This window comes from Aotus nancymaae, unplaced genomic scaffold (genome assembly GCF_030222135.1).
Source record: "Aotus nancymaae isolate 86718 unplaced genomic scaffold, 86718_ANA_hifiasm-v0.15.2.pri h1tg000115l, whole genome shotgun sequence".
Lineage (NCBI taxonomy): Eukaryota > Metazoa > Chordata > Mammalia > Primates > Aotidae > Aotus > Aotus nancymaae.
The window spans coordinates 8,773,408-8,789,717 of NW_026988530.1; positions in this window are offsets into that span (position 1 = coordinate 8,773,408).

Below are 16,310 nucleotides of genomic sequence, written 5' to 3' on the forward strand. Positions count from 1 at the left end.
AGGGTTGGTCTAAATGGTCCCTCCATGGACGCTTAGCAGCTGAATTCTGCCTATGTTGCTTTCTTCTGTGACAGAGCAGCATTGAGTTTCAATGCAAAATCCCACAATCACTGCACTCTCCCTCCCCCAAACACATAGATTCTCTCTCCATGCCACACAGCCACTGCTGAGGGAAAGGGGAGGGGTGGTGTAGGCAATTCAAGACCGTCTTTCCTACTCTCTTTAGTGCCTCTTTCCTTGACATGACACTAAAACCAGTTACTGTGATTGCTCCTCTGATTTTTTGTTCTTATGAAGGTGCTTTCTTGTGGTCATAGTTGTTGAATGTGGTGTTTTTGCAGGAGGGGACAATCACTGGAGGGTTCACCTGGCCACTTTGCTCCACCTCTCCAATCAGCAATAAAATATTTTTAAATTAAGGTATGTATATTAATTTTCAGAAAAAAATGCTGTTGCACACCTTAGTAAACTACAGTATAGTATAAACATAACTTTTACATGTACTGGGAAACCAAAAACTTTTCATGACTTGCTATACTGAGATATTCACTTTATTACAATGGTCTGAAACCAAACTCACAATATCTATGAAGTATGCCTGTATATATATGCAGATGTAGAAGTAGGTACCAAGAGCAACTACTTGCCACAACAAATTTTATGCAGAAACTTGCAGATCCATTTTTCTCCCTTTACTTTAAACACAAAATGCGATAGGGCATTAAATATTTTTAAAATATAAAAAGACAAAAGTGAGCTCAAAAACAATTTAGAAATCTCAATGAAACAAAAAATAGAAGGGAACTACATAGTAGTGTCTGGGATTTGAAAATGCACATCTATAGGGCTCTGAGCTTCAGTATAGGCTGTCCACCCTTACTCAAATAATTATTTCTGGGGCAGATGCCATTTATGAACAGAGATTTTATAAGCCTCTGCAGGCAGCCAACCAAGGCTTTTTGCTCAGGGATGCTGACCCTGCCTTTCTAGTAACTTTCCTCTCTCTGCCCCCCTCCACCTCAGCCCACCCAAAGTTTCTGTTCTCACCCGTAGAGGTCATGATGGAAATTGGGGCCCCAGTTCCCTGCAGTATGTGCAGCCTCTCCTCATACCCTGGGTGGTAATCACAGATGTGGGCAGTGAAGATGCACAAGCTCATGTATCTATTCTCCCTCAGGAACCCAGCCCTTTCCTGGGCACAGCTGAAACAGGAACTCCAGGAGATGAAGCAGGTGATCCTGTAACACTGGGCCAGGTCCAGTTGCCAAGAAGAAACCAGGTCCAGGAAGCACTTTTCCACATGGTGGCCTTGATAGCCACTGAGAATATTCTGAGCCTAGGAAAGAAAACAGAGATAGGTCACTTGTTGTGAATAAAGAGGGAGAGCCTAGATCAGGTGAAGCTAGGGAAGCAAGGAGCCTCCAGCACAAAATTAGATAAGGCACCAAAACCCCAGTTATCAGAATGAATGAATTTCTATAGAATGCTGAAAATGTAAAAACTGAAGCAACAATTCTAAGATGAACAAATATCAACCATTTGATACAAAAAGATTGGGAGCAATTTTGTCCCAGCTCCAATATACTCAGCACAGCATTGTTACTATGTCTTTTTCTCCTCCTCCTCCTCCTCCTTCATCTTCCTCTTCTTCTTCTTTTTTTCCAACTATGTGTCTTCATTTAAAATCTTTTGGATGACTTCCAGTATTTCAACTCCTGCAAGGAAAGGGGACTAATATGGTTTCACTGTGTCCTCACCCAAATCTCATCTTGAATCGCAGCTCTCATAATCCCCACGTGTCATGGGAGGGACAAGGTGGGAGGTAACTGAATAATGGGTGTGGGTTTTTCCTATGCTGTTCTTGTGATGATGAATAGGTCTCACAAGATCTGATAATTTTGTAAAGGTAAGTTCCCCTTCACACACTTTCTTACTGTCACCAGGTAAAACATGTCTTTGTTCTTCCTTCCCCTTCTGCCATGATTGTGAAACCTCCTCAGCCATGTGAAACTGTCAGACTATTAAACCTCTTTTTCTTTATAAATTACCCAGTCTTGGGTAAGTGTTCATAGCAGTATGAAAATGGATTAATATGGTAAATTGGTACTGGTAGAGAGGGGTATTGCTATTAAGATACCCAAAAATAAGGAAGTGACTTTGGAACTGAGTAATAAACAGAGGTTAGAACAGTTTGGAGGGCTCGGAGGAAGTCAGGAAAATATGGGAAAGTTTGGAACTTCCTAGAGACTTGGAGGGCTCAGAAGACAGGAAGGTGTGGGAAAATTTGGAACTTCCTAGAGACTTGCTGAATGGCTTTGAACAAAATGCAGACAGTGATGTGAACAATAAAGTGCAGGCTGAGGTGGTCACAGAAGGAGATAAGGACCTTGTTGGGAACTGAAGCAAAGGTGACACTTGCTATGTTTAGCAGAGACTGGAGGCATTTTGCTCCTGCCCTAGAGATCTGTGGAACTTTGAACTTGAAACAGATGATTTAGGGTATCTGGTGGAAGAAATTTCTAAGAAGCAAAGCATTCAAGAGGAAGCAGAGTATAAAAATTTGGAAAATTTGCAGAGAAATAGAAGGGAAAACCCCATTCTGGGGAGAAATTCAAGCCTCTGCAGAAATTGGCATAAGTAACAAGGAGCTGAATCTTAATCACCAAAACAATGGGGAAAATGTCTCCAGGGCATGTCAGAGATCTTCATGGCAACCCTTCCCATCACAGACCTGGAGGCCTAGGAGGAAAAAATGGTTTCATGGGACAAGTCCACAGTGCCCCTGCTGTGTGCAGCCTAAGGAATTGGTGCCCTATGTCCCAGCTGCTCCAGCTGTGGCTAAAAGGGGCCAAAGTACAGCTCAGGCTGTGGCTTCAGAGGGTGCAAGCCCCAAGCCTTGGAAGCTTCTATGTGGTGTTGAGCCTGAGGGTGCAAACAAGTCAAGAATTCAGGTTTGGGAACCTCTCTCTAGATTTCAGAGCATGTATGGAAATGCCTGGATGTCGAAGCAGAAGTTTGCTGCAGGGGTAGGGGGCCTGATGGAGAACCCCCGCTAGGGCTGTGTGGAAGGGAAATGTGGGGGTGAAGACCTCACACAGAGTCCAACTGGGGCACTGCCTACTGGAGCTATGAGAAAAGGGCCACTGTCCTACAGACAGCAGAATGGTAGATCCACTGACAGCTTGTACTGTGCACCTAGAAAAGCTGTGGTCACTCAATACCAGCCTGTGAAAACAGCCAGAATGGGGGCTATATCCTGCAAAGCCACAGAGATGGAGCTGCCCAAGACTATAGGAACCCATCTCTTGCATTAGTGTGACCTGGATGTGAGACATGGAGTCAAAGGAGATCATTTTGCAACTTTAAAGGTCAATAACTGTCCTATTGGATTTTGAACTTGCATGGAGCCTGTAGCCCCTTTGTTTTGGCCAGTTTCTCCTATTTGGAAAGGGTGTATTTACCCAATGCCTCTGTCTTCATTGTATCTAGGAAGTAACTAACTTGCTTTTGATTTTACAGGTTCATAGATAGAAGGGACTTGGCTTGTCTCAGATGAGACTTTGGACTATGAACTTTTGAGTTAATACTGAAATGAGTTAAGATTTGGGGGGACTGTTGGGACACATGATTTGTTCCTAAATGTGAGGACATGAGATATTAGTGGAGACAGGGGTGGAGTTATATGGTTTGGCTGTGTCCCCATCCAAATCTCATCTCGAATTGTAGCTCTCATAATCCCCAAGTGTTGCAGGAGGGACCCGGTTGGAGCAATTGAATCATGGGGGCGGGTTCTTCCCATGCTGTTCTTGTGATAGTGAATAAGTCTCATGATATATGATGGTTTTATGTAGGGCAGTTCCCCTGTACACGCTCTCTTGTCTGCCACCATATAAGACATGACTTTGTCCTCCTTTACTTTGATTGTGACACCTCCCCAGCCACGTAAAACTGTGAGACTATTAAGCCTCTTTTTCTTTATAAATTATCCAGTCTCGGGTATGTCTTCATAGCAGTATGAAAATGGACTAACTCAGGGACCAAAATTAAGCAGCATGGGGCAGAAGCCATGATTCAGGATCATTGTACATAAAGTAGGCCAAGACAAGGTTCTTTTGCCCAGGAAAACAAGCTAAAAATAACTGGAACAATGCCCCAGGGCTGAGACTGATAAGAAGCCACCTTGTGGGAAAGAATAACTAATCACTGGTCAAGCCAAGCACAGGATATACAAAGCATCTGTGACATCCTTTGGACAAGAGCCACAAACTTTTATAGTAGAGCTGATTCTACCTCTCTTGGAATTTTGGAGGAAGCAGTGAATACTGCCAAAAGAAAGGAGGGAGTGCTAGGAGAGAAAACACCAAACAACCCATTCAAAGTGTTGAATACATGGGGAAAGCAGACACTATGAAATATGGGCCAAGAGAAGGTCAACAGATCTGAATTCACTCTCATGAAGATGAAAATAAGAAAGCAATATGAGAAAGACCTAAAAACAAGTATATTTAAGGCATGAAAGAACTAGCGGTGAAAATGATCCTACTTTTTGAAATCTAAATAAAGCAGATGAATATGTGAAAGAATCACAAATATGGAAAAGAATCAATCAGAATCCTAAAAATAAAAAATATTTTCATTAATATTTAAAACTTGGTCAGTTGCAGTGGCTCATCCCTCTAATCCCAGTACTTTGGGAGGCCAAGGTGTGTGAATCACTTGAGCTCAGGAGTTCAAGACCAGCCTAGCCAACATGGCAAAACCCCGTCTCTACAAAAACTACAAAAATTAGGCATGGTGATGTGTACCTGTGGTCCCAGCTACTTGGAAGGCTGAGGTAGGAGGGTTACTGGAGTCCAGAAAGTCAAAACTGCAGTGAGCCATACTTACATCACTGCACTCCAGCCTGGGTGACACAGTGAGACCCTGTTCTCAAAACAAATGAAAAATTAACCAAGAAAAATGTTCAAACAACTACAAATAATTGAATAAAAAATTAATAATACTTACAAATATACTATAAAATCTACAAGGACACAGCACAGTGAGAGTAATAAAATATGAAAGATATTAAAAGAAATGAATAGATTGAGAAGATTTAAAATACATATAGCATAAACAAGTATATTATATTACAATGTATGTAATAGAAGAATGGCATTATATCAAATGAACATTAGCTATTTACTAATGTTAATTCAGCTGAGCAGCTAGCATCCTAAATGACAAGGACAGCACTCCACAGACTCATCCTATGGTCTTCAGTCTAAAGACACACGTGTCTCTTTCCAAACCATACCTATAGACTCAACAAACAAGAGTATTGATTCTGAACAGTTCTCTAAGATGATACTATTTCTATTTAATTATGAAGTTCTAGAGTTGCCTACCCATTTCATGACAGTTAATATCTGCCATCTCTCAAGCTTTGACTAGTCATTCTATTATGATGGTCACTCTATAGACCTCAGTACACTTCTGTCTCTATCAGAACACAATGGTTATCTTCATATTTCTCCCCTGCACTCCAAATCACTGAGATCTCCAATACACTACCTCAACAGGGATATATTGGCCACAGGGCAAGGCTGTCCACCTTACCTACAAGAATTATTTCTCAGGTAGATGCCATTTATGAGCAGCAGTTTTTTTCAAGTTACTCTGTGCTGTGGTTTGGATTTTGTTTGTCTCCACAAAAACTCATGTTGAAATTTGATTAGCAGTGCAGCAGCATTGGGATGTGGAGCCTAATAGAAGGTCTTTGTATCATGGAGCCAAATGCCTCATGAATTGATTCATGTCATCTCATGGGAGTGAGTTTTTACTCTCACAGGACTGGATTCATTACTGCGAGAACAGGAGTTATGAAGTAAGCCCAGCCTTTAGTGATTGTCTCTTTGTATATGTCCTCTCGGTGTTCCACTTCTCTGCCGTGTTTTGACACAGCACATGGCCCTCCCCAGAAGCTGGCAGATTCAAGTATCATGCTCTTATACTTTCCAGCCATCAGAATCATGAGCCAGATCGGCCTATTTTCTCTATAAAGTACCTGGCCTCGGGTATTTGGCTATAGCAACGCTAAATGAACTAAGACCCTAAAACACAATCTCATGATTATTCCTTGATGAGACATGGGCTAGCATAAGATCCAAACAATTGTTACTCTTACTGGTTAGTAGTAACTGAATCTATGACCCTGGAGTTCTGAGATAAAAGATACAAGTTTATCCTCATAGGAGCCTTCAGTATTTCTCATGAAACATTCCCTTCCTTTGCTGTCTTTCTCACTGTAAACTTCTGGTTGTCCTCTTATCTCTTAGACTATTACATATTGGGCTTCCTTAGTCATTGACTATCATGGGCTGAATAGTGTCTCCCAAAAATCATGTCCATATACAAGCTGTGAATGTGATCTTATTTGTATGAGTTGTAGATTCCTGATCCAAAAATTTGAAATCCAAAATGCTCCAAAATCTGAAATGTTTTCAGCACCAAAATGATGTCACAGAGGATGATAAAGATGATGTTAACTCAGCAGGAAAAGTATTTATAGCTGACATGGTACAAATCTGTGATGGGCTTTTTTAAGCACTAGAGCAGCATGCATGTATAAGAGAACAAGGAACCATGTCAGCTTATGAAATGAAAGAGCACCTTCTCAGACAAAAACCATTGTTAATGAGGTAGATGACTCTGAAGGACCCATTTTTAAAATCCATCCAGCACATTGACTCCTCATCCCTAGGGAACCCAATTTCTGGTCCCTCAACTGCTTCTGACATTTCTTCTCACCTAAAATATAAAATACGGTCCACATAACCTTAATCAAAACACAGCATCATCTATAGACTGAAATCTGCCATTGTTTGCTGTTACCATGGTTTAACAGCTGATACAGGTATTGTGGTGATACTGCTGTGCTGCTCAGTTGCCCTGGCCACATTATTTGTTCACTGTACTATTGATTAATCAAATCTTTTACTGTTAAGTACTATGTGTGAATAATTATTAGAAAATGACTGCTTATCAGTAGCATATAAACTCAGAGTCCGGAATGATGGTGATGCCAAACAACCTCTGATTGCCCGCATGGGTGGTTCAATGTACATAAACTTTGTTTCATGCACAAAATTATTTTAAACATTGTATTAAATGAGTTTCAGGCTATGTGCATAAGGAGTATATGAAAAGTAAATGAATTTCATGTTTAGGATTGGGTTCCATCCCCAAGATATCTCATTATGTATATGCAAATATTCCAAAATGTAAAGAAATCCAAAACCCCCAAATACTGCTGTTCCCAAGTGTTTCACATAAGGGATACTCAAGAAGAGAACAGAGGGAGGGGAGGGGAAGGGAGGAGAGGGAAGGGGAGGGGGAAGGGGAGGGGAGGGGAGATTTTCTTCTCTCTGCTTTCCTTAGCAGCTTGTACCTGCCTCTGCCACAGATATTGTATTATATGAAATTGTTGATCTCTCAATGTACAAACACTTGATTTTCAAGAGTAGTGACTTGTCTTAGTTTTCTTTTTAAATGAATCACTGTTCCTAGAACAGAGGAAGAATTCAGTAAATGTTTGGAGAAAGAATCTGGCATCTTTAATTCTATCCTCAGGCAGTCCTAAGCCAAGACTTTAAAGCCGAGCTATCAACCTTACTCTTTCATCTTAGTCTCCCAGGAGTACACCTTCTTCTGTTGCACCTGACAAATCCAAAGTCTGGTTTCTCTGGCAATCAAATTTACCTTCAGTCTTCAGCTTCTATTGCCTGGTAAGCTCTTCCCACCTTAACCCTTGCCTGTCCCTTTCCCACCACTCTGACTATATTCTGCCTTGCATTTTCTGATCATGACCCCCAGTGCCCCTGTATTCCATTAGCTGGCTCTGATGGGCCACTTCTCTGCCTCTCTACCTGGCCTGAATCATCAGCCAGCTTATAATCAATCAGTTCCCCCAACCGTCTGACCAGTACAACTCCAGAGCAGGCCAAATAGAAAATTCAGCAAAGTGTTTAGGGGTTGAAAGCCTGCAACTTAGGATTTCATGACCTTAAATCTCTTTAGTGTTGATTCCTTAAATTGTGTTACCACTGACGGGAAAGGGGAAAAAAATCAATTAATTCTGTATTTTAAAAACTGCCTGTGTGAGACCAGGCACAGTGGCTCATGCCTGTAATCCCAGCACTTTCAGAGGCCAAAGTGGGAGGACTACTTGAAGCCAGGAGTTCAAGACCAGCCTGGGCAATACAGGGAGACCCCATCTCTACAAGGTATTTTTTAAAATGATCCTGGTGTGGTGGTGTTCACCTGTAGTCCCAGCTGCCCAGGAAGCTGAGGTGGGAGAAACTCTTGAGCCCGGGAGGATGAGGCTGCAGTAAGCTATGGTTGGCGCTACTGCATTCAAGCCTGGACAGCAAAGTGAGACTCTAGATACTCCACCTCTCAAAATAAAATTTAAAAAAAAAATAGCGTGGGCATAATAAATACTATAAATCACAGACCTGTGCATCAATGTGCTTACAAAAACCTTTAGTCTCTTCCTTGGCCCAGGGCTTCAGGCTCCATTGACCAAACAGGTTCCTATTACCAAAGAGAAGTTTAAATTTTAAATTTTCTTTCTCTCTTTTTTTTTTTTTTTTTTTTTTTTTTTTGAGACAGAGTCTCACTCTATTCCCCAGGCTGGAATGCAGTGGTGTGATCGCAGCTCACTTCACCTCCCGGGTTCAAGCAATTCTCAGGCCTCAGCCCCCCAAGTGGCTGGGATTACAGGCACCTGCCACCATACTCGGCTAACTTTTGTAATTTTTAAAAATATATTTTATTGCACTTTAGGTTCTGGGGTATAAGTATGGAACCTGCAGGACTGTTGCACAGGTACATACATGGCAATGTAGTTTGCTGCCTCCATCCCCCCGTCACCTATATCTGGCATTTCTCCCCGTGTTATCCCTCCCCAACTCCCTAACCCCCACTGTCCCTCCCCTAGTCCCCCACAACAGAACCCAGTGTGTGATGTTCCCCTCCCTGTGTCCATGTGTTCTCATTGTTCAACACCTGCCTATGAGTGAGAACATGCATTGTTTGATTTTCTGTTCTTGTGTCAGTTTGCTGAGAATGATGGTTTCCAGATTCATCCATGTCACTAAAAAGGACATGAACTCATCATTTTTTATGGTTGCATAGTATTCTATGGTGTATATGTGCCACATTTTCCTTGTCCAGTCTATCATTGATGGGCATTTGGGTTGGTTCCAGGTCTTTGCTATTGTAAACAGTGCTGCAATGAACATACATGTGCCTGTGTCTTTATAATAAAATGATTTATAATCCTTTGGCTATATACCCAGTAATGGGATTGCTGGGTCAAATGGACTTTCTATTTCTAGGTCCTTGAGGAATCACCACACTGTCTTCCACAGTGGCTGAACTAATTTACACTCCCACCAACAGTGTAAATGTTTTTCTATTTCTCCACATCCTCTCCAGCATCTATTGTCTCCAGATTTTTTAATGATTGCCATTCTAACTGGTGTTAGATGGTATCTCAATGTAGTTTTGATTTGCATTTCTCTAATGACCAGTGATGATGAGCATTTTTCATACGTTCATTGGGCTCATATATGTCTTCTTTTGAAAAGTGTCTGTTCATATCCTTCACCCACTTTGAATGGGTTGTTTGTTTCTTTCTTGTAAATCTGTTTTAGTTCTTTGTAGATTCTGGATATTAGCCCTTTGTCAGATGGGTAGATTGCAAACATTTTTTCCCATTCTGTTGGTTGCCAATTCTCTCTAATGATTGTTTCATTTGTGGTGCAGAAGCTCTGGAGTTTAATTAGATCCCATTTGTCTATTTTGGCTTTTGTTGCCATTGCTTTTGGTGTTTAGTCATGAAGTCCTTGCCTATGCCTATGTCCTGAATGGTTTTGCCTAGGTTTTCTTCTAGGGTTTTAATGGTGTTAGGTCTTATATTTAAGTCTTTAATCCATCTGGAGTTAATTTTAGTGTAAGATGTCAAGGAGGAGTCCAGTTTCTGCTTTCTGCACATGGCTAGCCAGTTTTCCCAACACCATTTATTAAACAGGGAATCCTTTCCCCATTGCTTGTTTTTGTCAGGTTTGTCAAAGTTTAGATGGTTTTAGATGTGTGGCGTTGCCTCTGAGTCCTCTGTTCCATTGGTCTATGTCTCTGTTTTGGTACCAGTACCATGCTGTTTTGATTACTGTAGCCTTGTAGTATAGTTTGAAGTCAGGTAGCATGATGCCTCCAGCTTTGCTCTTTTTACTTAGGATTGTTTTCACTATGTGGGTCCTCTTTTGTTCCATATGAAGTTTAAGGTGGTTTTTTTTTTTCAGTTTTGTGAAGAGGGTCATAGGTAGCTTGTTGGGGATAGCACTGAATCTATAAATTACTTTGGGCAGTATGGCCATTTTCACAATATTGATTCTTCCTAACCAGGAGCATGGAATGTTTTTCCATCTGTTTGTGTCCTCTCTTATTTCATCGAGCAGAGGTTTGTAGTTCTCCTTGAAGAGATCCTTTAGGTCCTTTGTTAGTTGTATTCTTAGGTATTGTATTCTCTTTGTAGCAATTGTGAAAGGCAGTTCATGCTTGATTTGGCTCTCTTTAAGTGTGTTATTGGTGTATAGGAACGCTTGTGATTTCTGCACATTGATTTTGTATCCTGAGACTTTGCTGAAGTTGCTTATTAGTTTCAGGAGATTTTGAGCTGAGACGATGGGGTCTTCTAAATATACAATCATGTCCTCTGCAAATAGAGACAATTTGACTTCCTCCTTTCCTAATTGAATATGCTTTATTTCTTTTTCTTGCCTGATTGCTCTGGCTAGAACGTCCAATACTATATAGAATAGGAGTGATGAGAGAGGGGATCCTTGTCTAGTGCCAGATTTCAAAGGGAATGCTTCCAGTTTTTGCCGATTCAGTATGATATTGACTGTTGGTTTGTTGTAAATAGCTTTTATTATTTTGAGATACGTTCTGTCGATACCTAGTTTATTGAGAGTTTTTAGCATAAATGACTGTTGAATTTTGTCAAAGGCCTTCTCTGCATCTATTGAGATAATCATGCAGTTTTTGTCTTTGGTTCTGTTTACGTGGTGAATTATGTTTATAGACTTGCATATGTTGAACCAGCCTTGCATCCCCTGAATGAAGCCTACTTGATTGTGATGGATAAGCTTTTTGATGTGCTCTTGCAATCGGTTTGCCAGTATTTTATTGAAGATTTTGGCATCGATGTTCATCATGGATATTGGCCTGAAGTTTTCTTTTCTTGTTGGGTCTCTGGCAGGTTTTGGTATCAGGATGATGTTGGTCTCATAAAATGATTTGGGAAGGATTCCCTCTTTTTGGATTATTTGGAATAGTTTCAGAAGGAGTGGTACCAGCTCCTCTTTGAACATCTGGTAGAATTCGGCTGTGAACCCATCTGGCCCTGGGCTTTTTTTGGTTGGTAGGCTATTAATTGCTGCCTGAACTTCAGCCCTTGTTATTGGTCTATTCAGGGTTTTGACTTCTTCCTGGTTTAGGCTTGGGAGGGTGCACGTGTACAGAAACTTATCAATTTCTTCCGGGCCTACTGGTTTGTATGCATCAAGGTGTTTGCAGTAATCTCTGATGGCAGTTTGTATTTCTGTGGAATCAGTGATGATATCCCCTTTATCATTTTTTATTGCATCTGTTTGATTCTTCCTTTTTTTTTAAATTAATCTGGCTAGTGGTCTGCCTATTTTGTTGATCTTTTCAAAAAACCAGCTCCTGGATTTATTAATTTTTTGAAGGGTTTTTTGTGTCTCTATCTCCCTCAGTTCTGCTCTGATCTTAGTTATTTCTTCTCTTCTGCTAGCTTTTGAGTTTTTTTGATCTTGCTCCTCTAGCTCTTTCAATTTTGATGATACGGTGTAAATTTTAGATCTTGCCTTGCTTCTCATGTGGGCAGGTATTGCTATAAATTTTCCTCTAGATACTGCTTTAAATGTGTCCCAGAGATTCTGGTACGTTGTGTCTTCATTCTTGTTGGTTTCAAAGAACATCTTTATTTCTGCCTTCATTTCATTGTTTACGCAGTCGACACTCAGAAGCAAGTTGTTCAGTTTCCATGAAGTTGTGCTTTTCTGAGTTAGTTTCTGAATCCTGAGTTCTAATTTGATTGCACTGTGATCTGAGAGACTGTTATGATTTCTGTTCTTTTGCATTTGCTGAGGAGTGATTTACTTCCAATTATATGGTCAATTTTAGAGGTGTCATGTGGTGCTGAGAAGAATGCATATTCTGTGGATTTAAGGTGAACGGTTCTGTAGATGTCTATTAGGTTTGCTTGGTCCAGATCTGAGTTCAAGTCCTGGATATCCTTGTTAATTTTCTGTCTCATTGATCTGTCTAATATTGATAGTGGAGTGTTAAAGTCTCCCACTATTATTGTGTGGGAGTCTATGTCTCTTTGTAGGTCATTAAGAACTTGCTTTACATCTCTCCTGTATTGGGTGTGTATATATTTAGGATGTTAGCTCTTCTTGTTGCATTGATCCTTTTACCATTATGTAATGCCCTTCTTTGTCTCTTTTGATCTTCGTTGGTTTAAAGTCTATTTTATCAGAGACTAGTATTGCAACTCCTGCTTTTTTTTTTTTTTGTTCTCCATTTGCTTGGTAAATCTTCCTCCATCCCTTTATTTTGAGCCTATGTATATCCTTGCACTTGAGATGGATCTCTGGATACAGTACACAGACGGGTTTTGACTTTTTATCCATTTTGCCAGTCTGTATCTTCTGATTATGGCATTTGGTCCATTTACATATAAGGTTAATATTGTTATGTGTGAATTTGATCCTGCCATTTTGATGCTAACTGGTTGTTTTGCCCATTAGTTGACACAGTTTCTTCATTGTGTCAATGCTGTTTACCATTTGGTACATTTTTGGAGTGGCTAGTACTGGTTGTTCCTTTCTATGTTTAGTGCTTCTTTCAGGAGCTCTTGTAAAGCAGGCCTGGTGGTGATGAAATCTGAGCAATTACTTGTTCATAAAGGATTTTGTTTCCCCTTCACTTATGAAGCTTAGTTTGGCTGGATATGAAATTCTAAGTTAAAAGTTCTTTTCTTTAAGGATTTTAAATATTGGCCCCCACTCTCTTCTGGCTTGTAGGGTTTCTGTCAAGAAATCCACTGTGAGTCTGATGCGCTTCCCTTTGTGGATAACCCAACCTCTCTCTCTGGCTGCCCTTAGCACTTTTTCCTTCATTTCGACCCTGGTGAATCTGAAGATTATGTGCCTTGGGGTTGCTCTTCTTGAGGAATGTCTTTGTGGTGTTCTCTGTATTTCCTGGACTTGAATATTGGCCTGCCTTGCTAGGTTGGGGAAGTTTTCCTGCATAATATCCTGAGGAGTGTTTTCCAGCTTGGATTCATTCTCTCCATCACATTCAGGTACACCTATCAAATGTATTAGGTCTTTTCACATAATCCCATATTTCTTGGAGGCTTTGTTCATTTCTTTTCCCTGTTTTTTCTCTAATCTTGCCTTCTCATTTTATTTCAGTGAGTTGGTCTTCAATCTCTGATATCCTTTGTTCTGCTTGCTAGATTTGGGTGCTGAAACTTGTGTATGCTTCGCGAAGTTCTCATGTTGTGTTTTTCAGCTCCATCAATTCATTTATATTCTTTTCTAAGCTGTTTATTCTCGTTAGCATTTTGTCAAACCTTTTTTCAAGGGTTTTGTTTCTTTGCATTGGGTTAGAACATATTCTTTTAGCTCAAAGAAGTTTGTTATTACCCACTTTCTGAAGCCTGTTTCTGTCAATTCATCAGACTCATTCTCCATCCAGCCTTGTTCCCTTGCTGGTGAGGAGTTGTGATCCCTTGAAGGAGGAGAGGCGTTCTGGTTTTGGGTGTTTTCATCCTTTTTGATGCTGGCTTCTTCCCATCTTTGTATATTTATCTACCTGTGGTCTTTGTAGTTGGTGACTTTCAGATGGGGTCTCTGAGTGGACATCCTTTTTGTTGATGATGTAGTTATTTCTTTCTGTTTTTTAGTTTTCCTTCTAACAGTCAGGCCCCTCTGCTGCAGGACTGCTGGAGGTCCACTCCAGACCCTGCTTGCCTGGGGATCACCTGCGGCAGCCTCTGCGTTCTCACTGGGAACTGCATTCCAGAGCTGTTCCTATTCGGCCATCTTGGATCTGTTCCTAATTTTTGTATTTTTTAGTACAGATGGGGTTTTGCCATGTTGACCAGACTGGTCTCAAAGTCCTGACTTGAGGTGATCCACCCACCTTGGCTTCCCAAAGTGCTGGGATTACATGCAAGAGGCACTGTGCCCTGCCGAAGTTTAAATTTTCTACTAAGTATCTGAAGAAACCACACTCAGAGTCCTCCCCCTACCAAAAAAAGCCTGAAGTCCCCAGGAACATCAATATATCTGGTTACAAGTCATAATTAACCTTGATCTACACTTTATTTTGATTTTTTAGTGCTTCTTGAGTTATCTTCTAGAAAACATTCAGGGACAACTACCTCCAGAATGGACAAGCTCAAATAGATAAGGATCTGTGTGCACGGATAAACCGAGAACATAATATGTCTTCAAAGTTGCCAAATAGTTTCTCTAGCCAAAAACATTTGGAGACTGAGTCCTTAATGTTTGCTTAAAAGCATTTCTTACTAACAAAAGCAGCCAATGTTCTTTGAGTATTTTTACGGTGTGCAGGCCACTGCTCTGATTCGTTTAATACAGTTATTGAATTTATTCCTGCCAACAGGCCTGGGAGAAAACCAAGACCCAGAAAGCTTAAGTAACTTGTCCAAAGACACCCAGCTGTTAAGCCATCAACTGAGATTTCAACCACTTGAAGCCTCTGCATCCAGAAGCATCTTGCCTCTTGGGTTTCTAGTAGTTTTACTAATGATACTCCATTTTGGTTATGTAGCTGCTCACATAAAAATTTCATTTGGGGGAGGGGGAGGTTGCAGTGGCTCACACCTGTAATCCCAGCACTTTGGGAGGCTGAGGTGGGTGGATCAGGAGGTCAGGAAATCGAGACCATCCTGGCTTACACCGTGAAACCCCACCTCTACTAAAAATACAAAAAATTAGCCGAGCGTGGTGGCACACGCCTGTGGTCCCAGCTACTCAGGAAGCTGAAGTAGAAGAATTGCTTGGACCTGGGAGGCAGAGGTCACGGTGAGCAGAGATAGCGCCACTGCACTCCAGGCTGGGCACCAGAGTGAGACTTCCTCCCAAAAAAAAAAAAGAGATTTTACTGAGTTATCTCATCCTTTTGTTGCCAGGACCCAAGAGCAGGGGCTCCTTGACCAACCTATCAAATAAAGCTTAAAAGAGAGCCATTTGACAGTGAGTCAATAATCACCCAGGAAGTACTCAGTAAATTTGTACTGATTAGAATGAATGCAGTTCATTCATTTTAATACTCATTAAAGAATTTTTTTTAAAAAAGAGAGAGAGAGAGGATGTCCGAAACCCTTCCCTCATTAAGTGCTCACGTAAAACGCTGTACATTTCATTTTGGTGATTCAGGAAGGAGAAGTTGCAGAAAAGTTGAGGGAGGTGGGGAGTGAGGAGGATTATTTTATAAGGAAAAAAAAAGGCAAGGTGCTGGACCCAAAAAGATCCCGATACTCACTTCCAACCTAATTCTTACATAACCAAAGGTCAGAAATTCAATGCGAGGGTAGACACTAAAATCAAAGAGACCCTCAGAGTGATTCTTCAAAAATTTTTGTCAGAACTCCATCGTCACTCCAAAATGCTGAGATCTTCGTGAAATTGATGTTGGAATTCGTTTGAGTCGCCAGGGTGCTTCCCAGGAGAGTGCCTAGAGTTTCACTAATAAAAAAAAAATGAGAATTTAGCACAGCCACTGTCTGAGCGGGAAAAATGCACAGTCCTCGGCACGAACGGAGGCCAGCTGGGCAGGCGGGAAGGAGGGCAGGGCCGCAGCAGGCCCCACGCAGCTCCGGGAGCCCCCTGCAGTGGACACCAGCGGCCGCCAGGTGGTGCCCGAGGATTAGGATGGCAGCCACTTCCGGTCCCCCCCGGGCGGCCCCGGGGTGAGCCGCGAGGCCAACGCGGACGCCGGGTGGCAGTGATTCCCAGCGGCGAGGTCAAGAGTCACTGAGCTAGGGCTGCATGCGCCTAGCGCCTGGGCTCCCTACCGCGCGCCCTGCGCTCTGAGGGCGATGATGATGGACGGGGAGGCGCGCGCGGCGGGCGGCCATAGGCCACGGCGCGGGGCGGGAGGGGGCGCGGCGAGGCCCGCGGCGGGGCAGAACCGGCCTGGGC